Source organism: Gorilla gorilla, chromosome 11, assembly GCF_029281585.2.
Source record: "Gorilla gorilla gorilla isolate KB3781 chromosome 11, NHGRI_mGorGor1-v2.1_pri, whole genome shotgun sequence".
Taxonomy (NCBI): domain Eukaryota; kingdom Metazoa; phylum Chordata; class Mammalia; order Primates; family Hominidae; genus Gorilla; species Gorilla gorilla.
This window is the reverse complement of record NC_073235.2, coordinates 98741357-98767297: the sequence shown is the minus strand read 5'-3', so window position 1 is coordinate 98767297 and position 25941 is coordinate 98741357. Positions and strand designations below refer to the sequence as shown.

Sequence of the window (25941 nt, the reverse complement as noted above, 5' to 3'; positions counted from 1 at the left end):
CTTGCTTAATATTATGTTTAATTTTATTTCAGTTTAAACTAGTTAAAGACTAATGTCAGCTGTGTCCTCCAGTAGATTTCTGCAGGAAATCTGGCAGTTTAGGAAAGCTGTCTTCTTTATATCACACTAAACTTCTAGTCATGGTCCACAGAGAACCTTATCATGGGGATGTTGCCTTACTAATGACCCTTATAACCTCAGCTGGGTCTGATTTCTGGGAAACTCTTGCCCTCCTGGTAGGAGGCAAATGTCTGCTTCCTGACTTCCCAGAACTTTTCGTCTACTTTTATTTATTATAATATAAGGAACATTTTCTGGCTATTAATAGACTGGAACCTGCTTCTTTATAATCCTGACGCTATGAGAAACCAGTGACCTGCTTGAAAATTTCACTGTTGGTTGATTTTGGGTAGAATTTTATATGGACATTGATTTTACTTTATTTTTCTATACTGATTTACAACTTATTAACAGCTAAGGCACCAAAGCATTATGAAATGAAGATAAAACCTTCATAGAAGCTACTATCATAGTCCACGTGGTTAGTAGGACATGCTGAATTTAATCATTTTTCTAGTAGGAGGGATGACTTTGTGCTGAACTGATCCTTAGACTCAGTGACGTGAGAACCATGTGGGGTGATTGGTGAGGTTCATGGTCACAGAACAGTGTCTTAAGGGACTTTAGACTTTCTAAAGAGCATCATGCTTTAAGCAACTGTGCTTATTGTAAATGGCAGCTGAGAAGCCGGGTAGGGTTTTCCTACAGGGCTTAGGTCAGGGGTTTTCTTACCCCAATCTAATCTTCAAGGGATGATTGTGAGGAGAAGCACTTCGGGAATGGTAGAGTAAGAACCCCCACCACCACATTCTGCTCCCCAAAAAAGCAATGAAAACACTGGAGAAAATTGCAAAAGTCAACTTTTTTAGAACTCTGGAAATCAGCCAAAAGCTTTCAAGTATATGAGGAGCATTTATTCAAGAAACAGGTTGAACTCAGCACAGTAGGCTTTGGCTGTGTAACATTTTATTATAACTTGCCTTTTATCATTCCTGTCTCCCCAGCTCTGCAATAACTGAAAACCAGAAGCTCTGCAACCATGGTAGTCATGAAAACAAACACACCTTACGAGCCACTAATGGCAGCAGAATGGGTTTGGAGCTTCCCCAAAAACCTCATCCCTGTTAGAGAATTGTCACTACCTGACATTGTCTGGCAGCTCTCTGGAAAAGCCCCATTTGCAGGACTTTCGTTAACCTGGCTCATAGCTTGTTTGGTGCAAACAACCCTATCACCAGAACACTTTTCAAAAACAACCAATGTTACCTGAGGTGGCAATACCACTTGGGGCACATAAGGGACTAACAGAAAAAAACGGAAAAGGACAATATAGAGAAAGAGATGTGCATAGCAGGCTTTGAAAAGTTCAAATATATTCCTGGGAATTGGGAAAGCCAAATGCATACAAAGGGCTGTGTGCATACCCAGGAGAGACCTTATTTTCTTCTGTGCCTGACCTTCAGGCTCTGTGCAAGCAGGAAGTAAAAGTTAAGGCAGAGCTATAAACTGCTAAGAGTACTGAAGGAGTGTTCCATCAAACACACACAACCCATCAGCAAAGGCTGCGGGACTTACTGATTGAGTGCATTTAAGCAAGTCTTTGTGCATTTGTTATCCAACCACTGAGTGAACTGAGCAGGGACTTAAATAGCCACACAGGACAACTGCTTCACCCCTATGAACTTCTAATAGGGATATTTTCTTAAATAAGCAAAATGTCTTTATTATATTTAATATTATACACAAGAATTATCTAATATTAAAATTTCACTGTTTCTCAAAAATCAATTGATTTAAGCAAAATCCAGTTAACAATTTATTTATTATGTCACCTTTAATATAGAGCAGTACCTTCTCCCCTCATCCTTTTTTTTTTTTTTTTGGCTGGAGAATAGCATACATGCAGAGAAGTAAAATCATCATAAATTTATGGCTCTTGCATCTTCTCAGTAACACTCTTCCTTAAAGGTAACCATTGTCCTGACTTCAAACACCATAGGCTAATTATGTCTCTTTCATTGTTTTATTGAGGAATTGCACATATTTAGGAAAGTCCTTAAGGTGCCATAATCTTTTTTTTTTTTTTTTTTTTTTTTTGAGACAGAGTATTGCTCTGTAGCCCAGGCTGGAGTGCAGTGGTGCGATCTCAGCTCACTGCAAGCTCTGCCTCCCGGGTTCACACCATTCTCCTGCCTCAGCCTCCCGAGTAGCTGGGACTACAGGCACACGCCACAACTCCTGGCTAATTTTTTGTATTTTTAGTAGAGACGGGGTTTCACCATGTTAGCCAGGATGGTCCCGATCTCCTGACCTCGTGATCCACCCGCCTCGACCTCCCCAAGTGCTGGGATTACAGGCATGAGCCACCACGCCCAGCCAAGGTGCCATAATCTTAAGTGTACTGTGTAATGAACATTTACATATGTGTAGACCTGTATAACTGCCACCCAGATCAGGACATAGAGTATTCTCAGCACCTCAAAAGTCCTCCTCATACTCCCAATCACAGCCTCCTTAAGGCTTGACTTCTAAAGCTGTAGGTTAATTTTGCCTGTTTTTGAACTGTAAATAAAAAAGAGACTTATTTAGAGTGCATTAGTTTTATCTGACTGTTTTCACTATCATTTTTTCCTTTCATTTTTCACAGTGCTGGTGACAACTGTATCTGTTGTCCTTGAGAATGTCTCACATTCAGGATTTGTTTTTTTTTTTTGCTCACTGGTATTGTCTTTTAACTTGTTCCACTGACTCCCTTATTTCTTATAAATTGGAGGTTAACCAAAAGGGTCTTGAATATCATCAAGTTAATGTTTTTCCCCAACGATGCTTCTTTGGTGGTGCTGTGTACTTCATGTTGCATTCCATCAAAAGTTACACAAGAGTCTGACTGCCCCATTCTTCGTGATGCTAAGATTGATTAGTGGGTTCAAGTTGTGGCAGCGTAATGTCTTCATTAGAATGTTTCTCATTGATTTTTTTGTCTAATGTTTTCAAATATATTATTTTCTTATGCATTGAAAAATAATGAATTTTGTAATTATCTTATTTCTTCTGTACTTATTTCCTGGAATTCTTATGTAAAAAGCACTTCTCCTCATGGCTCGTTAGTACCTTTGAAATACTATTCATTCTGGAAAAGCAAAATGATGCTTAATTCTTTAATTTTCAATGACAGTTTTCAGAATATGTGGGCATTGGTGCCCTAGTTATTGTCAATTGTGACTAATGAGTTTTACTTTTATTTTAGTTAGGGGCTACATATATTTTAATATTGCTATGAACTCGTGTTTAAACATTTTATTTTCATGTGTTCTAATGAATTGCAGGGTTTTGAAAATATTCTAATTGGGCCAATGGGGAAAGCTATACAAGAAGGTGTTTTAAGAGTAGTTTTATATTTTATCCCTGGTATCTCCACTCTGAACACTTATTCTCTCTGTAGGTAACCATTTGTGGTGGCTTCTTCTTTATCATTTCCGTGTTTCTTTTCATAAATAAAAGCACATTGTATGAAATCGTGTGTGTATGGGGGTGGTGGTGCAGTATATATGCTATTTCAGCCCTAGGCAATGGGAATTAAAGTGATTTAGCCAAGATGACAAAAAGATGACATGGTAGGGCCTGGATTTAAACTTAGGAATCTGACTTCTGAGCTTGGTTTTTAACCACTCTGCTCTACTTATGGCAGTCCCATTGACTCCCAACCCAAGGAAAGGCCAAAGAGGAGACAGTTGTGATTTTGCTACTCTTAGAGTAATACGTGCAAAACTAATCTGAACACAGATTTAACAGTGGAACTTGTTTTTAAAATAATTGCAGAAATGCTTTGTGAGACTGCATCTGAGTAAACTTGTGCCAAGAAAATATATACTTCTTGATTTTCTTTCCTTTTTTTCTCTTTTGTGTTTTGCTTGTTTGTTTGGTTCACATTTTCTAATTTGGCTTAGCAGTATTGACTTAATCTGCTGGTAAGAAACAGTGAGAAAAACTTATTTTAAGTGCTTTCAGATGTTGCAATTGTTATTGCATGAGAAATTTGTAAAATGGAAACTGCTTCATTCATGCATTAACTATGCTGAGGATATTTCAGGAAAATGTGCATGATATGGTTTGGCTATGTTCCCACCCAAATCTCATCTTGAATTGTGGCTCCCACAGTTCCCACGTATTGTGGGAGGAACCCAGTGGGAGGTAAGTGAATCGTGGAGGTGGGTCTTTCCCATGCTGTTCTCATGATAGTGAATAAGTCTCATGAGATCTGATGGTTTTATAAAGCGGAGTTCCCCTGCACAAGCCCTCTCTTGCCTACTACCATGTAAGACATCCCTTGCTCTTCCACCATGATTGTGGGGCCTCCCTAGCTATGTGGAACTGTGAGTCAGTTAAACCTCTTTCCTTTACTAATTACCCAGTTTGGGGTATGTCTTTATGAGCAGCGTGAGAACAGACTAATACACTGCATCAGGACAATTTTTAGTACCTTATATCAAGAATACAATTGTTGCAAGTAGATAACTTTAAAACTGACAAAAAAATCAAAATGACCATAATATAATTTGCCTCTTAGGTTGTGTTTGAGACTCTCTCTTCGGGATTCTCAGAATTTACTCATTATTTTATCACTGAAAGTTTAAGCTACTTTTCCGTGGCACTAACTAGCGGATAGCTTTGGCCAACCTGGTTTCTCTTTGATTTAGGAATTAATGTTATTAAAATTTCCTTGGCATGTTTATGAAATTTGAGTATGATCAAACAATAATTTTTATAGAGTTTGTAACTCTATGTTTTTCCCCCCAAGGAATGAAAAATGATTTTAATTAATTCATTCATTTATTTTTATGTATTGATTTTTTTTTTTAGATGGAGTTTTGCTCTTGTTGCCTAGGCTGGAGTGCAGTGGTGTGATCTTGGCTCACTGCAACCTCCGCCTCCCGGGTTCGAGATTCTCCTGTCTCAGCCTCTTGAGTAGCTGGGATTACAGGTGCATGCCACCACACCTGGCTAATTTTTGTATTTTTAGTAGAGACGGGGTTTCATCGTATTGGTCAAGCTGGTCTCAAACTCCTGACCTCAGGTTGATCCACCTGCTTCAGCCTCCCAAAGTGCTGGGACTACAGGCGTGAGCCACCATGCCCGGCCCTTTTTTTTTTTTTTTTATGACAGAGTCTTGCTCTGTTGCCCAGGCTGGAGTGCAGTGGTGTGACGTGATGTTGGCTCACTGCAATGGCTGCCTCCCTGGTTCAAGCAATTGCTACCTGCCTCAGCCTCCTGAGTAGCTGGGATTACAGGTGTGCACCACTGCACCCAGCTAATTTTTGTATTTTTAGTAGAGATGGGGTTTCGTCATGTTGGCCAGGCTGGTCTCAAACTCCTGACGTTGTGATTCATCTGCCTCGGCCTCCCAAAGTGCTGGGATTACAGGCATGAGCCACTGTGCCCAGCCGAAAATCTATTTTAATTTATGTTTTGTTGTTGGATTCTTGTTTTTTACTTCTCAGTATAATGAGATTATTTTTGATGTGGCTTTTTGTCTATTATATTCTTAGTATCTCTTCAAATTGTTGTTTAAATAGTTGCTCTTAAATATACAAATTTGGAGACCAGTAAGTTATGAAGTACTTCACACTTCTGGTTTGGGGCAAAATTTGAGGGAAATAAAAGCTAAGATTCAGAATGTGTTATTATTCTTTTAATCAAAAATATGTATTGTGCCCTTCCCACCATTAGGTAATTGTTAGGAATATGGAGATTAATAAAACATGGTTCTGAGCCTGAAGGAACGTAGACTGATAGAGGGAATTGGACCTGACATTGTATCCAAATGGACCAGATTTTCCTAACTGGCATAAGAAGGCACATGCGAAAGTACTTTGAATAGTAGACATATAAGCTTTAAGAACATGTTCATCAGCCTTGGAAAAATGTATGGCATTGGTGATATAGAACAAGTGTCATTCATAATATCTGCATAACTGCAATACAGTAATAAGTAGAGGCTATTTCACTTTTATTCTGGACAATCTCCATTAGAAAAATTGAAATAGATGATGTTTCTCTGTAGACGTTTTCCCACCTCTCATGTTTGATTCCTTTTTCCTAACCATTGCATGACACCAATATCCACATCTTTTTCCACTGTTGTGTTCCCACTAATAATCAATTTTGATTCTCAGGTATGCACTTGCCAGTCTTTTACCCGTCCTGATGTTTTGAAAAAGGTTACCACTTCCTTTTCTTTCAAAACCCAGTGGTAACAAGCTGTGAAATTAAAAACATACTTCACAAACTGGCAAAAACTATTATTTCAATGAAAAAAGTAAAAGTAGAATCTATTAAAGTTTATAGAGAAACTGGAAATATCTGTGATCACGAATGCTCACAATGATTGATTGCAGTGTGATTTCTGTGTGTGTCTGTCTGTGTCTGTTTCCAGTCAGAGTTAGAGAGGCTCTAAGATAGACTGGGACTCCGAATTCTTTTAATATTTATGTTTGATTTAAATTGATGTCATGATTCCATTTGGGACAGTTCTCTTTAAGTTGATATCTGCTGAATACTTGAAGTTTTGAATACAACAGCTCAGCAGATTGAAACTAGTTTTCTTTTTCTTTTTTTTCTTTTTCTTTTTTTTTTTTTTGAGACTGAGTCTTACTCTGTTGCCCAGGCTAGAGTGCAGTGGCATGATCTCAGCTCACTGCTACCTCTGCCTCCTGGGTTCCAGCAATTCTGCCTCAGCTTCCAGAGTGGCTGGGATTACAGGTGCGCACCACCACGACTGGCTAATTTTTGTATTTTTTAGTAGAGACGGGGTTTCACCATGTTGGCCAAGCTGGTCTTGAACTCCTGACCTCATGATCTGCCCATCTCGACCTCCCAAAGTGCTGGCATTACAGGCATGAGCCACCGCGCCGGGCCAAAACTAGTTTTCATGTGCCGTCTTTGCTTCTTTTTTTTTTTTTTTTACTCTTCCCTTACTGGATGTATCCCACGTCTATGCTTTGTCCCCTAGAGGTGACCTTATGGTGGATGATACTTGTATTTTTTAGAATCTTGAGATATGAGTTGTTGATAATACTTTGTGGATAGCTACAAGGTCACTTTTTGGGGAAACTGCTTGATAAATGAAAACTTCTTTCTGAATATTTCATAAATCCACATTACAAATAAGATTTTCAAATGTCAAAATAGTTGATGATTAAAGATAGATTTGCAAGGGCAGTGCAGAGGATGTAGAAAGATAGGAGAGAGATGCCAGCCTTCATTTTCTTCCTGTATTACTGTTTCTGTATTTGTCTGTGACACTAAGCCACAATGAAGCCTTTCTTTTCTGATTAGTAAAGTAATGCAAGTTCATTGTACACCACTTGGAAATTGTGGACAAATATGAAGAACTTAGGTTTTCCAGCCAAGCTATAACTACTATGAACATTTTGGCATATTTCTTTTACAACTTTAAATATAGATTGTATACATATTTATTTTATAATCCAGTTAAGTTCCTATTGTACATATAATTTTGCAGTATGTTTTTCCACTTATTATCTCATAAACGTTTTCCATGTTATTAAAAATTATTTGAGAATATCATGGGATGGCTACATAATACCCTATAATATGACTGTACCATAATTTACTTTTTCATTAATTTCTGGACAGTTATTTAGCTTCTAATTATTATGAATCATGACATATTATTCACCATTGAATTTATATAATCTTTGGTGGCACATATTTCTTGAGCATGCACCTTATTTTGCTTATCAAGCCATGGCAGATAATTTTTTTCATGTATAATCATTACTTTTTTGTTTGTTTCCCCTTGTACTCTTATCCTTTACTGAAGGAAGTTGTTAAATTTTAAAAACAATAGCTTTTTTTAAGTTTGAGATGTTTATATATAAACCCTGAAATAGGTTAGAAGGTAAAATTACAAATCCTGATGACAGCAGTTTATGATGGAAATGCTTACGGACCTTTAAATATAGCTTGGTAGGGAAGGGTGGGAGTGAATCAAGTTGTTACAGTTTGTTCCAGGAAGGACATTTTGGATGAATGCCATCTGCTTTTACAAAGATGTCCTGTGATTTTAGTTATATTTGCTCCACTTAACCTTTCCCAAAGTGGGCTGGAACAAATGTATGTGGTACACTAAAAGAAATTAACATAATTATAATTCCTTTGGTTAATTGAAAACAGGCAATTCTTTTTCTCCAAAGATGTTACTTGAATTACAAACAAAGTACTGAATTTGAACATGGTTTGGGCATGTTAGATAACCTAGATCAAGGAGACTGCAGAGGTCAGTTCATCTAGCCAGCTGCCTTCCTGGTGGACTATCCTTTATCTATTTAGTGTACTTGTCAGAGTGAGAAAATTCCAAGAACTTCTCTAGATTTTATTTCAGTGATTTAGAGTCTTCCTTGTTAAGAATAACAACACTCATATCTGAGCTTTTACTGCAGCAAGCGTGGACTGTGCACCAGGTCGTGTGCTGCTGACTTTATGTAGCTTCACATTCCTCTCAAAATTGTACTGGCTGTGCCTTGTTATCCCAATTGTACAGATGTGAAAACTAAAGTTTAGGGAGTTAAATCACTTGGCCAACCTCACACAGCTAAAAAGGTGTCCATTTTTGGCCGCGGAACCAAAGCTGTCCTGGACAGCCTACAAGCTGTCAGAGAGTTCTTAGTCATATAGTTAACCGATTACATGAGAAAATGTCTTAAAAATTGGGCTTCTAAAAAAAAAGTTAAGCAAATAAAATGAACAAATTTAGTGTGCAACTTATAAGCATCAGAAAGCAAATGTGGACACTTAATAGTTGACTTCCTAACTCTTCTCAAAGGGGGACACAATTAGGTAGGGAGGAAAAAATCCTCATTTTTATTCTTCCTGGCCAGAGATCTTGGCAACTGGGAAAGTGGTTGCTATTATTGTGACTTTACCCATTGTATGCACAGATTCATACTTCCAGGTTCTCCATCCTACACCTTTTATAAACACCATGTTTAACTTGGAAAGGGAAAATGTTATTCTTGGCAACACTTATATACCAAAAGTAGAAACTGTAGGGGACCACCAAAGGATATTATCAACCAGGAAGCAGATACCGTAAAGAATATATCTAACATTTAACTTTAATACTGTTTACAATGCAGGTCTTCGATAAGGGAGAAAATTATGATTCAAAGTTTACTAGGAGGCAGGGAAACCACAAAATGAGATCTGTGTCCCATGTATTTATGACTAGAATAATTTACTGATACTTTGTGCTTCTTATTACTGTTATTGCCACATATCAAGAAAATCATTAGAGAGTTGATAGGGACCTGGCATTAAGATGAGCAAAGCAGTTAAAGGACCTGCTTTTTGAGAATAGCCTGAGACCATAGTTTCATGTTAGCAAAAATGCACAGATAGGGTACAGATATTAATACAATGATAGCATTCGTCACTGAATCCTCAAATGTTAAGACTCAAGGGTCTCTTTGAAAATTAAAAGAAAAATAAAAGTGAAAAAGTACTACTTTACACTGTTGAAAGTAAACTTTTAAGAAATGTTACTAAAATGTTATTCTAAAAGGGGATACAAGCTAAAAAGAAGTTGGTAGATGCACAGAAAACAGAGATCGTTCATTGCTGACAGATTCACAGTAAGTAATTATGAGAAGTTGAGGATATTCACTTTTGTATTAAAATCCTGGGTTAGGAGAGGCTCACTGGACTAACCAAGAAGGCCGGTTCTTCTCTGTAGAGTTCACCAGTGCTTCGCAGACTACCTGTGGACTTTGATCTTTTGTAAAATAGAGTGAAAATAAGCTAGTAGAAAAAGAAATGGAATAAAATATAAGATCTATAAAATATGAGTCCAAAATTTTATTATTAGATTGAATAGACATAAAATTACTCTGACAAATTTCTGTAAAAGTTTCTAAGAGCTTCCAGTCAGTTTCTAGACCTATCTCAGATTATAAACAACCAATTCATGGACCAGCACTTACCCATGGCCCATATTTTGTGGAGCACTGTTCTCAGCTTAAATAGAATCTAAAACTTTGTTCTCATGTTAGTGCCCCTTTCTGTCTTCTTTATTCCTGTACTTGCTTGTCCTTTTACTATGCTTTTTTATTCTTTATTTAAAAGTAGATTGAACATAGTAATTGTGAGCTGTTAAGGTAGGAGACACATTACAGGTACAGATGTATGTCTGTTTTTGAGTTTAATAAAATGAATATGCAAAATCAAAAATGACATGTACCTATACGTGTACATTAATATATGGACTATTGGATTTTAAGACTCTACACCATTGTCTGTTAGAAATGTGGTTCAAAGAGTACCTGTATCAGAATTAGCTGAGGTAACTGTTTAAAAATGCAGACTTTAGGGGGCAGAGCAAGATGGTGGAATAGAAGCCTCCACTGATTGTCCTCTCACAGTAACACCAAATTGAACGACTCTCCACACACAAAAAAACACCTTCATAAGAACCAAAAATCAGATGAGCAATCACAGTATCTGGTTTTAATTTCATGCCACTGAAAGAGGCACTGAACAGGGTAGGAGAGAGAGTTTTTCATTTCCGACACTGCATCCCCGCTATCCTCCAGCAGCAGCAAGTGGCACAGAGAGAGAATCTATGCGCTTAGGGGAGGGAGAATGCAGTGATTGTGGGACTTTGCATTGAAATGCTGTGCTGCATTGTCACAGCAGAAAGCAACGCTGGGCAGAACCTAGCTGGCACCCACAGAGGGAGCATTTAGATCAGCCCTAGCCAGAGGGGAATCACTCATTCTAGCAGTCAGAATCTGAATCCCAGCAAGCCTCGCCACCATGGGTTAAATTGCTCTGGGGTTGTAAATAAACATTAAGGGCAGTCTAGACCACAAGGACTGCAATTCCTGGGCAAGTCCTGGTGCTGTGCTGGGCTTCGAGCCAGTAGACTTTGGGGGTGTGTGACCTAGTGAGACACCAGCTGGGGTAGCCAGGGGAGTGCTTGTGCCATCCCTCTCCCACCCCCAGGCAGCACAGCTCACAGTTCCAAAAGAGACCCCTGCATTCCACTTGAGGAGAAGAGAGGAAAGAATAAAGAGGACTTTGTCTTGCAACTTGGATACCAGCTCAGCCACAGTAGGATATGACACCAGACAGAGTCTTGAGGCTTCCATTCCAGGCCCTAGCTCCTGGATGACATTTTAGACACAGCCTGGGCCAGAAGGGAACTCACTTCCTTGAAGGGAAGGACTCAGACCTGTCAGGATTCATCACCTGCTGACTAAAGAGCCCTTGGGCCCTAAATAATCAGCAGCAGTACCCAGGTAGTACTCACCATGGGCCTTGCTGAGACTTGGAGACATGCTGGCTTCAGGTATGACCCAGCAGATTCCCAGCTGTGGCAACTAAGGGGAGGGACTCCTTCTGCTTGAGAAAAGGAGAGGGAAGAGTAAGGGGACTTTGTCTTACTGCTTAGGTACCAGCTTGTCCACAATGGGTGAGGACACTACCCACTGGTGTCCTCAGTTCTAGGTCTTGGCTTTTAGATGGCATTTCTGGAAATACCCTGGGCCAGAGGGGAGCCCACTGCTCTAAAGGGAGAGTTCCAGGCCTGGCAGCATTCACTACAAGCTGACTAAAGAGCTTTGTAAGCCTTGAATGAATGTCAGCAGTAGCCAGGCAGTGCTCACCATGGACCTAGGGCAGTAGTGGCCATAGGGAGAAATGCCTCTGTTTGTGGAAAGATGAGGGCAGAGTGGAAGGACTTTGTCTTGTGGTTTGGGTGCCAGCTCAGCTGCAGTGGAATAGAACATCAAGTATATTCCTAAGGTTTCCTACTCTAGGCCCTGGTTCCTTGATGGCATCTTTAGGCCTGCCCAGGACTGAGGGGATTTTGCTGCCCTGAAGGGAAAGACACAAGCTTGGCTAGCTTTGTTACGTGCTGTGCTGATTGTAGAGCCCTAGGCCCTTGAGTGAACATAGGTGGTAGCCAGGCAGTGGTTAACATGTGCCTTGGGTGAGACCCAGTGCTGTGCTGGCTTCAGGTCTGACCCAGTGCAGTCCCAGTGGTGGTGACAACAGGAGTCCATGTGTCATTCCTCTCTTAGGTTCAGAGAGCTCATCAGTGAGAGAGAGAGAGAGAGAGAGACAGAGAAAGAGACTCCATTTCTTTAGGAGGAGTAAGGGAAGAGAAAAAGAGTTTCTACTAGGTAATCCACAGAATTCTTCTAGATCCTATCCAAGACTACCAAGGTGGTACCTATAGGAGTCTGCAAGAGTCACACTGTTACTAGGCTTGGGATGTCCCCTAATGAAGATGTGGCTGCAGTGATCAAAAACTTAGATCACAACACCAAAGTCCCTTAAATATCTGGAATACCTTCAAAGAAAGACAGGCACAAACAAGCCCAGACTGCAAAGAATACAATAAATACCTAACTCTTCAAAGCCCAGACCCTGAAGAACATTCACAAGCATCAAGACCAGGAAAACATGACCTCACCAAAGGAACTAAATAAGACGCCGGTGACCAGTCCTGGAGAGGCAGAGATTTGTGGTCAGTCAGACAGAGAATTCAAAGTGACTGTTTTGAGGAAACTAAAAGAAATTCAAGTAAACAAAGAGAAGGAATTTTGAATCCTATCAGATAAGTTAAACAAAGAGCTTGAAATAACTAAAAAGAGTCAAGCAGAAACTCTGGAGTTGGAAATGCAACTGACATGTTGAAGAATGCCTCAGAGACTCTTAGCAGCAGAATTGATCAAGCAGAAGAAAGAATTAACTTGAAGACAGGCTATTTTAAAACACACAGTCAGAGGAGACAAAAAAGAATAAAAAAGAATGAAGCATGCCTACAAGATCTAGAAAACAGCCTCAAAAGGGCAAATCTAAGTTATTGGCCCTAATCAGGAGGTAGAGAGAGATAGTGGTAGAAAGTTTATTCAAAGGGATAATAACAGAAAACCTCCCAAACCTAGAGAAAGATATCAATATTCAAATACAAGAAGGTTATAGAACAGCAAGTAGATTTAACTAAAACAAGACTACCTCAAGACATTTAATAATGGAACTTCCAAAGGTCAAGGATAAAGAAAGGATGCTAAAAGCAGTAGGAGAAAAAAAAAAACATACAATGGACTTCCAATATATCTAGCAGCAGAGAAAGGCACAGCAAAACTACAATGAGATATCATTTTACCCCAGTTAAAATGGCTTTTAAAATGCTGGCGAGGATATGAAGAAAAGGGAACCCTTGTGCACCTCGGTAGGAATGTAAATTAGTACAACCACTATGGAAAACAGTTTGGAGGTTCCTAAAAACTAAACATTGAACTAACATATGATCCAGCAATTACACTGCTAGGTATATATGTAAAAGAAAGGAAATCAGCGTATCAAAGAGATATCTGCACTGTTTGCTGCAGCACTGTTCACAATAGCCAAAATTTGAAAGCAACCTAAGTTTATAACAACAGATGAATGGAAAAAGAAAATGTGATATATATATGTATCATATATATCATATATATGTATCATATGTATCATATATGTATCATATGTATCATATATATGTATCATATGTATGTATCATATGTATCATATGTATGTATCATATGTATGTATCATATGTATGTATCATATGTATGTATCATATGTATGTATCATGTATGTATCATGTATGTATCATGTATGTATCATATGTATCATGTATCATATGTATGTATCATGTGTATGTATCATATGTATGTATCTCATGTATGTATCATGTATGTATCATATGTATGTATCATATGTATGTATCATATGTATGTATCATATGTATGTATCATATGTATGTATCATATGTATGTATCATATGTATGTATCATATGTATGTATCATATGTATGTATCATATGTATGTATCATATGTATGTATCATATGTATGTATCATATGTATGTATCATATGTATGTATCATATGTATGTATCATATGTATGTATCATATATATGTATCTCATGTATGTATCATATATATGTATCTCATATATGTATCATATATATGTATCTCATATATATATGTATCTATGTACCATACACACACACACACACACACACACACACACACACACACACAAAATGGAGTACTATTCGGCCATGAAAAAGAATGAGATCCTGTCATTTGCAACAACATGGATGATACTGGAGGTCATTATGTTAAGTGAAATAAACCAGGGGCAGAAAGACACACTTCACATGTTGTCACTTATTTGTGGGAACTAAAAATGAAAACAATTGAACTCATGGAGATAGAGAATAGAATGATGGTTACCAGAGGCTGGGAAGGGTAGTGGGTTGCGGGGGAAGTGCAGATGGTTTATGTATAAAAAAATATGGTTAGATAGAATGAATAAGATCTAGCATTTGATAGCACAACAGGGTGACAACAGTCAACAATAATTATTGTACATTTAAAAGTAACTAAGAGTATAATTGAATTATTTTTAACACAAAGAAAGGATAAATGCTTGAGGTGATGAATACTTCATTTACCCTGATGTGATTATTATGCATTGTATGCCTGTATCAAAGTATCTCATGTACCCTGTAAATATAGGCACCTACCATGTACCCACAACAATTAAAAATTAAAAAATGCAGACGCCTAAGACCCATCCTATACCTACTGAATCACAATTTCTGTGATTTGCTCTATGGAGTCTGAATTTTGAACATGAGTCCCAGATGATTCTAAGACACGTAAAATTTAAGAACTACTCTTTCAGCGTGTGGGAATCTGTGTGATATGTTTAATTCTGAATCATACACTATGGTGGTAAAGTATAAATGCCAATTTTGTTCACTAATGTGAATATATTAGAGTCTCTGAATGTGTTCTTTCAGGAGAGCATCTCCAGGGTATATTATTGTGTTCATTGCTATATGCAAAGCATTATTGGAAAAGGGTAATGTTCCCATTTTACAGACAGAAACAACATATATATACACAGATAAAATAATTTTACATCTTTCTCTACTAGTTTCATCTTAATTGAAGATTTTTGCATGCTTAAAACCTATTCTTAAATTCCCCCTGGTTTACAATAATATAATTTAATTTGGAATGAAAAATAACATAGCTGAAGAACCCATTAACTGTGCAGTTGAAGAGTTATAAATTGAATTAGAGAAGGGGGATTGTATTTAAACCCTTTAATATTTCACTTGGAAACATTTGTGTTTCCATTAATACGGAGTTAATGCAACGTTAACACAAAGTTCACCATTAAGGAAAAATATAATACTCTTGATGTTAATATGAAATTCTCCCATGAGGAAAAATACTACATCCTAAGAGCTTCAAGACATATGCCAATCAAATAAAGCAGATACCACTATAGCTGGGTCTTTAATTCTGTGGTGGAAGTAGGTGAAGGGAAAATAACTACATTTATTCTGATTTGTGTATAGCTTTCAGAGTTTTTGGCACATTACATATGCTTGTGGGTATTGATCTGTTAAACATAGATAACTGAGGGTCATTTATTTTTGTGTATGAAAGTAATGGATCACAATGCTGATATTTTGGCTTGAATGGACATTCCTAGAGGGATTTCCTTGTCCACCAAAGATGAGGAAATCAGTCCTTTGGGAATTTTCTTCTCTTCCAAAGCATATTAATAATTTCCCAGATAAAACTGAAAAACCTTAAGAAAGTAACAAGTCCTTAATTACTTTTACTAAACTCGTTGTACCACACAAATTTCTTCTGAAATTGTGCAGGGTTCTGGGAAATCTCCCTCTGCACATTTCAGCCTTGCTGTGGTGCTCCCTTGATCAAGTTCCTGGAATTCTCTGAGCTCAGTTTCCTCATCTAGGGGCTAAGAACACTTCTCAGAATTACTGTGAGAATTCTTTCAGTGGATGATTCTTAATTACTGAGCGTAATTCTTGACATTTAGTGAATGGTAGGTAGTTATTGTGGGGGGAAGCTGTAGAAGAGTGGCAAAAGTATGGGTAAGCTTTGATGTCATACAGACCCAAGGTTTGAAATCCAGCTAGTTTCTGGCTATGTGATCTTCTGTGAACAAGTTATTCAATCTATCCCCTAGTTTTCTTCATTTATGACATAGGGATTATTACTCTGGTGACTCTGAGGATTAAATGAGTGTGTGTACACACTTATAGGGCCTAGCATGTATTCAGTTATTATAACAAATAATAGTCATGATTGTTTTTAGTGAGTTTAATGGCCTACTTTCTAAGCCAAATTTAAAAATACATGTATTTTGTACACATGTATCAACTTGGGTTTAGATTTGAGGTCCTACCCTTGATATTTTAGCAGCTACCTCACTTTTGTATATATTTTCAAAAAGCTTTCTGATTTATACACAGACTGGTGTGTATTCCCATTGAAACATTTTGGGAATCTGAAAACAGAGTGACAACGGGACAAGCATTCCTCTGGCTGCTTTAGGAACACAGGGTTCGAAGAAAAAGTCTCCAATAAAAATTGCAGCAGATAGGCAGACACATCCAGTGAGGCTTCAATAATGTATATAAGTGATGTCAGCCTCAGAGGCATGCAAAATGCAAAACACAAAGGAAATTCATAATGGGATTTTCAGGAAAAGGGTTGTTCCTTCCTGATGTGCTAACCTTGATTCTAGTTGTGTTTTTAGTACCAGCATAAAGATAGGTGGAGGAGGCACTGCTGAATTTTTCCATTGCCAATTTGTGTTGTAATCTAAGGACTGTGTCTTTGCTCTTCCCTGCTTTACTCACAATAAATATTCTGTGAGCTTTGGGGAATGAGCTACTTTAGTTAAGTGATGTCTTTAATTGTGTATAATTAATCCATTCAGCATCCATAAATCACATTTCCACCCATGGGCATCCTTGCTAGATCAATAGCTTTGAATGTTGAAAACTGTAATAATCAGTTGGGCTTGCAGTGGGAGATCTGATGGAAATGGGAAAGATAATTGGGGGATAATTTCCATTCCTTCATTCTTAAGCTTCCCTATCTATCCCTTTACATCAATTCTTGAAATTTCTAGATGCTGTTCTCCTTCACCAGCCTCATCCCTTCAGAGCATGGTTCATATGCCAATGCCTTGAGTGAGCTTTCTCTTTTTCTCCTGACCACGTCATGTTGATGGCCCATCCATACTCTGAGGATCTTTTCTTTTTCCTTTGTAGCATGTGTCATAATTGTAATTAAAGAATTCATTTTATATTTATTTAATGTTTTTCTCTTTAAAATATAAGCTCTGTGAGGGCAGGGGCTATGTTTATTTTGTTCGCAGCTACCTCCCAGTGCCTAGCACCATATGATATCATAGTAAGTAAAAACATAAGAGTGTTTTGTTGATAAAAAGTCGTTATTAATGTGCTTCCCCATTTTATTTGTTGCTCTTGGTTTTGCTGGACTTTCCCCACAAAGGGGTGTGGTTTGGAGAAAGGAAAGCATATGTGAATTTATGATACTCTGGATATACCTTCTCAATATAATCATTTGCTATGATTAAAGTAGTACTGGCTGAATTACTTGTGCTTAAAAAATTACCATCCCAGTGAAAGAGTACATGTGTGATGGCTTGAAATCGAAGCTCCAACATTCATCAACTGCTGTGGCCCTACACTTTTTAGTTTCTTTCTTGGTTAGCTGGGAAATCTAATTCCATTATGATAGTGTCTTATGCTGGGGGGAAGTAGGTTTTCTCCATATAGGAAAATAGATAGTCACATGTAGGTGTTGGTAATACATGGGTAATCCAGAACCTAGAGCTCAGGTAAAGTGGTGTATGTACCAAATGTTATGGTATTTGGAAGGCAAAGAATCATGGCTTGGAGGACCAGAGTGATAGGAGCATCAGGTGGGATTCAGAGACCAGGGAGTGAGTGATAGTAAGAGCTGCATCATAAGCAGAGTAGGTGAGTCTCTCTTCTACCCAACAGAGAGTCTATTGGTCCATAACTAGAAAGTAGTCAAGAGCTCAAGATGATACTCTATTCCTGCCTGGGGATAAAAACAGAGAGGCTTACATTGTTAAGAAGTCTATTTGTTGTCCATAGGCTGTAGCCAACTTTGATGCCAAAAAGAGGAAATATATTTATTCTTTCTAGATTTCTTATTCTTTCTTTTCCTCCTTTCTTTTTCTTTTTAGAGACAGGATCTCACCCTGTTGCCCAAGCTGATTTGCATTGGCAGGATCGTAGCTCACTGTAGCCTCAAACTCCTGGGCTCAAGCGCTCCTCCCACCTCAGCCTCCTGAGTAGCCGGCACTACAGGTGCATGCCACCATGCCAAGCTAAGTTAAAAAAACATGTTTTTGTAGAGATGGTGTCTCACCATGATCTTGAACTCCTGGCCTCATGCGACCCTCCTACTTTGGCCTCCCAAAGTGCTTGGATTATAGGCGTGAGCCATGGTTCCTGGCCTAGATTTATTTTTCTTAATCTCCCCATGGTGACTGAGCCCACTGTGGACCCATTGGCCACCTAAATTAGTGAGGTTGCTGGCATTTTCAAGAGTGTTATATGAGGAAGGCAGAGTATCTTAAAAGAGCTTAGGTTTAAGTGTCTTTCAGATGAGACTTTAAATCCTGGCTGTTATCACTTCTTCTCGGTGAGCCTCAGTTTTCTCATCTGTAACATGGGCCTAATGACACTACTGACCTTATTCTTAGAGCACAGTGACACTCATTTGATACTATTTTTAAAGCATCTCCTATGTGTCCCTGGCACATTGTAACCATTCTGAACATGCTTGCTATTATTGTTGTTTGCTAGGACACTGGAAAGTCATAGTGATTTGTTCTAAAACTGGGCTGGGTTTGCATGTCCAGAAGAGGCCTGGACAGGGTGATGGTGATCCTGGAGTGCCTGGCTTGCTGTGTTCACTCATCCAATTCCAGAATCAGCCCAAAGCTCTGTGGCCCTTCGAAGCTTCAGGGCAAACTGTGTCTGGGTTAAGGGAACAATAGAGAGGTAATTGCAGCCATCAAATGTAGTGTGAAGCTTAAATCTAGTTTGCATCTTTTCACAGCAAATGTACCTGACATGTAAGACCATTTCATCTAGTTTTCCTGGAGGTTGCTGGAGAGAGATGGTCTTATAGCCTTTGATTACATTAAACCAGCACTTTGTAATTGCAACCGCTGACACAGGTGGGCTAACAGCTTCAGAAAGCCCGTTTCTCCATTAAAGAATGATGGATCTGGACTGGGGATTTCCCTACCCCAACTCTTTCCAGTATAAGACAAGAGCATTAGCTAGATTGATGATTGTATCTGTTTTCACATTGAAAGTCAGGTTTGAAAATAACTTCTGCATTGATAACCGCATGTTTGAATTTTCATTAAAGCTATATTATGTTTGAAAAAGCTTTAGTCCTTTTTCACAGTTTGAAATCACAAGTCCACAAATTTCACTCTGGATTAGTTAAAATACTGTAAGCCCATTTCAGTAACCTAAATGAATGCTATGTCTGATTTATGGTAATGGTAAGTTGGAGTTCTCAGGTAGTGACCACTCTATTCTGAGTAAATCAAATAGCAAGCTCCCCTTTCTGGGATCGCAGTCAGCTTGTTTGACATCAGCCCACTCTGTGTGCATGTGTGTGTGTGTGTGTGTGTGTGTGTGTGTGTGTACACATAACTCATTCTTTGGAATTCTCCCATGGAAAAGCAAAGGAAGGAAGCTGAGGGGAGGATGGGGCGATTGCATCCTGTACCCTTTACAGGGGTGTGGCCACGACTGCCTCAGCCGAGGGGATGTGATACATTTTTTTCACTTAGGATGCCTGGACAGTGATAAGTCTTGATGAAAGGCAGGAGTGGCTTTTAGTGTCATTCGTACTGGACAGGAGCCTCTTGTTAGAGACCTGCCGGAATCCTGTCTAGTATTTCATTTCTAGAACTTTGGGGGAAGAGGAAGAGAAGCAGGAGCATCCGTGAAGTGGACCTGCAGAGCTTTCACAGCCACCTTAGAACTCCAGACCCGCCTTGACTTCAGTTCAGCTCTGGCTGCTCCTATGAATGAAACTGCCACATGGGTTGGCCAGGTGTATGATTTTAAGGAAGAATGCCATGTTTCTTCTTGCTGCTGCCTAAGTCTCATTTGACTGATGGATTTTAAAACCTTTGTGATTATATGAGGTAAGATATTGGAAAGTGCTGTGGAATGAATTCCACTGTCACTTGATTTCCTTGTCCAGCTGTTTGGGATTTACAGTTTTCTCTGCCTTTCACTTTGAAAAGCTCTTAAAAGTGGTCCCCTCCCAGCTGGCTGAGGGACAATTATTAACAAACTGTGTGGCACATTTATCACTTGGCAACTGGATATAAGAGATCAGTGCTGAGATTAAAGCATGCAAAACTGTTACAGACAGTCACCTCATTGTGAATTTTTAGGGTTCTGCTTGTTTTAAATGGATTGCGTTGTTAAGTACAGGTTCTACCTACAAGAAAATGCTTTTGAAAATTGCCTTAGGTTGAGTCTAAATAGATTTCATGGCAGGTTATCTGTCCCTGGAATAATCATGGTTTTTGACAAATTTTAAAGTTCTTCTCTCAGGGAGTGAGATGTGAAAACAGATTTACTTTTAGGGTAGAGTTCAAATGGACAAGTATTCGTAGACATCCATATTCTACAGACTGTTGATTGACAGTCTTACAACAACACTTTAACTTGAGAATAAAACCGTGGTTTTTATGTAGTATCTTGTGGCAACTGTGGCAAACTGACTCAGTTTTCTATAGACCTCTAAAATTTGCAAGCAGAAAATCCACTTTAATTAATTATTTAAAAACTGGAACAACTCCAGGGCAAAATTTTAGTTTTATCCTAATTCCTTACAAGTTAGTTTTATACAGTGAAATTTTTTACTTTTTGGCTGTTAAATGCCAATCAGTGATTCTCAAGAGGGGTGGTGATGTTCATTTTTATTGCCATGTAGTGTGCAACTGGCATTTAGTGCCTGAGAGCCAAGGATGCTGATGTTTCTGCAATGTATTGGATAGACTCTCACAAAGAATTACCCACTAGAATGCCTGTAATGCCCTCATTGAGCACAGTTTAGTGAAAAGTATGTTGAAGATTTAGTAAAGACTTACATGAGCAGTCATCTCTGGAAAGGTAACTGATTTTCTGATAAAGCAGTTTTGGGGAGGGACCCACAGAGAGCAGTCACTTCGTAACATTATTCTTTAGGATCAGGAGCAATGAATGTTTCAGAAATATTTCTCCCACCTGTTTTTTTTTCTATTTTAGATTCAGGGGTACATATGCAGGTTTGTTAGGTAGGTAAACTTGTGTCACAGGAGTTTGTTGAAGAGATTATTTTGTCACTCAGGTACTAAGCCTAGTACCCAATAATTTTTTTTTCTGATCCTCTCTCTCCTCCCATCCTTCACCCTCGAGTAGGCCTCAGTGTCTGTTGTTCCCTTATTTGTGTCCATGAGTCTCATCTCTTAGCTCCCACTTACAAGTGAGAACATGCAGTATTTGGTTTTCTGTTCCTGTGTTAGTTTGCTAAGAATAATGGCCTCCAGCTCCATCCATGCTCCTGCAAAATACATGATCTCATTCTTTTTTATGGCTGCATAGTATCCCATGGTGTATATGTACTACATTTTCTTTATCCCATTTGTCATTGATGGGCATTTAGGTTGATTCCATGTCTTTGCTATTGTGAATAGTGCTGCAGTGAACATGCGCAGGCATGTGCTATTATGATAGAATGATTTGTATTGTTTTGGGTATATACCCAGAAGTGGGATTGCTGGGTTGAATGGCAGTTCTGTTTTTAGCTCTTTGGAGGTTTGCTACCCTGCTCTTTTTATGTAATTTTTTTTTAGAGACAGGGTCTCTCTCTGTTGCCTAGGCTGGACTGCAGTGGCATGATCATAGCTCACTGCAGTCTGGAATTCCTGGGCTCAAGCAATCCTCCTGCCTCAGCATCCTGAGTAGCTAGAACTGCAGGTGTGTGACACCATGCCCAGCTAATTGTAAAAAATTATTTGTAGAGGCAGGGTTTGCTGTGTTGCCCAGGCTAGTCTCTAACTCATAGCGTCAAGCAATCCTCCTATCTTGGCCTCCCAAAGTGCTGGTATTACAGGCATAAGCCACTGCCCCCAGCCATTCCCACATGCTTCTAACTAATATTTTCAGGCTGAGATTAGATGAGCTCCAACAAGTATTTGGTTTAGTTCAATAAGAGTAACCTCCTTCTTTAAATAAAATTAGCTATTATAGTTCCTCATCCATATTATATGAACTCATTAAGATCAAAGGAATAATTTACTCCTAACCAAAGGATGCTTTTGTATTGAACATTGTATTTCATAATGATTGTATATTTCTCTGAATTTTCAGCCTTAGGTGCAATGTAAAAGTAACATCCTACAGGTTCTAGAATTTGCTAAACTTCACTTACTATTAAAAGAGATTATCTTTGAGTGCAGACTTAATATATGCGTGGTTTTGTTTGTTTGTTTGTTTGTTTGTTTTAAGATGGAGTCTCGCTCTGTTGCCAGGCTGGAGTGCAGTGGCACCATCTCGGCTCACTGCAACCTCTGCCTCCCAGGTTCAAGCGATTCTCCTGCCTCAGCCTCCTGAGGAGCTGGGACTACAGATGTGTGCCACCACACCCAGCTAATTTTTGTATTTTTAGTAGAAACAGGATTTCACCATGTTGGCCAGGATGGTATCGATCTCCTGACCTCATGATCCACCTGCCTTGGCCTCCTAACGTGCTGGGATTACAGGCATGAGCCACCATGCCTGGCCTGCATGGTATGTTTTAAATAATTAGAGGAAAGAAAGGAGGGTGTGTAATCAAATTGCTATTATCATTCCTGGTAACTCTTTACACACATAGTGACAAGGTAGAGATTCTCAAGTTGAACACTATATTCAAGGTCCTGGTTTCATTGTGTAGGGAGATGAGGGCACCTCCATCTGGTTCTTTATCAAGCCAGGCTTAAAGCTCATTGACAGAATTTTAAGCTTTGAATGACCTTCTGTTGAAGAACTGGGCAGTATGGAGATACTACATGTGAGATACTGTGCTATGCTCTTAGTGGCATAGTTTACAATCACTGTACAGTAAGGACTTCACCCATGCTGCCTGTTCTTTTGGCATCTATGGATTAAGAAAGCAGAGTTTCAAGAAACATAAATAAGCATGCCTTTGTTTTAATTTATGTATATTTATGAGAAATTAGAATAAAATAAATTTTAAAAGTAAAAGCTAAGGAAATGAAGTTGGAGAATTGTGCTTTTGAGTAATGAAATGAAAACATAGCTCCCTTTAAAAGAAGGAATAAATAGAGTTTCTTTTTTTTTTTTTTTTTTTTTTTTTTGAGACAGAGTCTTGCTCTGTCGCCCAGGCTGGAGTGCAGTGGCGCGATCTCAGCTCACTGCAACCTCCGCCTCCTGTGTTCAAGGGAGATTCAAGCAATTCTCCTGCCTCAGCCTCCCAAGTAGCTGGGATTATAGGCACCTGCCACCAGGCCCAGCTAATTTTTTGTGTTTTTAGTAGAGACAGGGTTTCACCATGTTGGTCAGGCCGATCTCGAACTCAAGTGATCCACCTGCCTCGGCCTCCCAAAGTGCTGGGATTACAGGTATGAGCCACCGCACCGGGTCCGAAATAGGTTTTTAAAACTCATATGTTTAGCTCCTGATATATGCCAGGTTCACATACTATACTCATGTACTCCTCACAGCTTTCTGAGCTGAAGTGTGATTACTATCAGTTTATAGATTAAGAAAATGGAGTCTATGCAGTTTTCAAGATTTGCCCAAGGTCATAAATCCAGCGAATGGGAGAAATGGAATTTAAACCCAAATCAGCTGTTACCCAGCAGTGTCAGCCTGGCAATATCAGTATCAAGTGGTGTATTATTCTCATTGCACCTGTAATGTGTGATATATACATAGAAAAGGAAAATGTACTTTTGTTGGTGTATTAGTCCATTTCACACTACTATAAAGAACTTCCCTAAGACTGGATAATTTATAAACAAAAGAGATGTAATTGACTCACAGTTCCACATGGCTGGGGAGGCCTCAGGAAACTTATGATCATGGCAGAAGGTGAAGGGGAAGCAGGCACCTTCTTCGCAAGGTGGCAGGAGAGAGAAGTGAGCAAAAGCAGGGAAAACTGCCTTACAAAACCATCAGATCTCATGAGAACTCACTTGCTATCATGAGAACAGCATGGAGAGAACCACCCCCATGATTCAATGACCTCCCTCCCTCGACATGTGGGGATTACAAGTCCTTCCCTTGACACATGGGGATTACAATTTGGTAATTTGGGTAGGGACACAGAGCCAAACTTTGTTGGTAAATAAAGGTTTATGTAGGCTGAACACTAGTGCTATAGTAAACATGTTGCATTAAGGGTTTTACTGAGCTACAAAGTGATGGACAATCAGAGCTTTATATTTTGACTGATTAAAATTGAGTGTGGGGAAAATTGGACTTTTGGGAGTTGTTTGAATAAAGAGAGGGAGGAGAAGAGCATGGTGGAGGTAGACAGTGAAATTACAGGATGGTGTTTGACTTGGAGAGGGCTTAGAGGAGGATGAGTGCTGCCCCCCCCAACCCCCCCACCAGGGTTGTCAAACTGAAGAGTGCGAGATTGGGTCACAGCCTTTTGCACTAAGGTGGATATTTGTATCGGCTATAGCTCTGTCTGCACAGGGAGGATGGAGATGGAGGTGAGTCATGTCCAGGTTATGGCTCCCATGCTTGGTTGTTGGCCTGGGCATGAAGCATTGTGTGCCATCCTCTCTTGCCGTTCTACCATCTGTTCTGCACACAGCAGCCAGAGTTATCATTATCATTTTTTAATGCAGATCGTGTCACTTCCCTGCTTTAAATCCTTCAATGACTTTCCATTATCCTCAGAGTGTGGTCTAGACAGACAGTAAGGTTAGTGTTGAGGAGCATGGTCACTGGAGCAAGACTGGGTTCACTCTGTGCATACAGTAATTCCACCTTATCCATGGGGGATAAGTTCCAAGACCCCCAGTGGATTCTGAACCTGCAGATAGTGCTGAACCCTACCATACACTGTTATTCCCTATACATATATACCTATGATAAAGTTTACTTTATAAATTAGGCACAGTAAGAGATTAACAGTAACTAATAACAAAATAGAACAATTAGAACAATATATTATAACAAAAGTTAGGTGAATGTGGTCTCTCTGTCTCAAAATAGCTTCTGTGATTGTGATCTCTTTCTCTGAGAATATCTTACTGTGTTGTACTCACCCTTCTTCTTCTTTTTGTGATGATGCGAGATGACAAAATGCCTGCGTGATGAGATACCATGACAGCTGATCTGATAATTGAGATGGCTACTAAGTGACTGACAAGCAGGGAGCATCTACAGCATGGACCTGCTGGACAGAGAGATGATTTACATCCGGGCGGGATGGAAGGGACAATGCAAAATTTCATCACACTACTCAGAATGTACACAATCTAAAACTTATGAGTTGTTTGTTTCTGGAATTTTCCACTTAATATTTTCAGACTAAGGTTAACTTTGGGTAATGGAAATTACAGAAAGTGAAACTATGGATAAGAGGTGACTGCCGTACCAGCTTTATCATCCTAGACAAATTTCTTAACCTCTCCCTGTTTTACTCTCCTCATTGTTAAAAATTTTATAGATAATAGTTCCTACCCTAAAGGGTTGTTAGAGGTTTAAATGAGTGAATAAAAGTAAAACACTAGAACAGCACTGGCACGTAGTAGGTTCTAGAGAGTGTTATTGTTATTATTACAGTCCGGAAGCTGGCCCCTGCCTGTCTCTCTCATCTCTTCTTCTCCCACTCTCTGCCTCATCCATGCTGCTGTGGCTGCATCACTTGGCTGT

General features: G+C 39.1%; 1 protein-coding gene across 12 annotated transcripts in view; it reads left to right on the top strand.

Annotated features, from left to right (window-relative positions):
• The window catches only part of HECW2 (HECT, C2 and WW domain containing E3 ubiquitin protein ligase 2), a 393499-nt gene that overhangs the window by 205902 nt on the left and 161656 nt on the right, over window positions 1-25941 (top strand). Inside the window, exon 1 of one of the 12 annotated variants that reach the window (XM_055379325.2) lies at window positions 19874-20198. The exons of the other annotated variants lie outside the window; for them this stretch is intronic. The gene's annotated coding sequence lies outside the window, so the exon portion shown is untranslated. Of the gene's footprint in view, window positions 1-19873; window positions 20199-25941 lie in introns of those variants that run through there. 12 annotated transcript variants of the gene reach the window in all.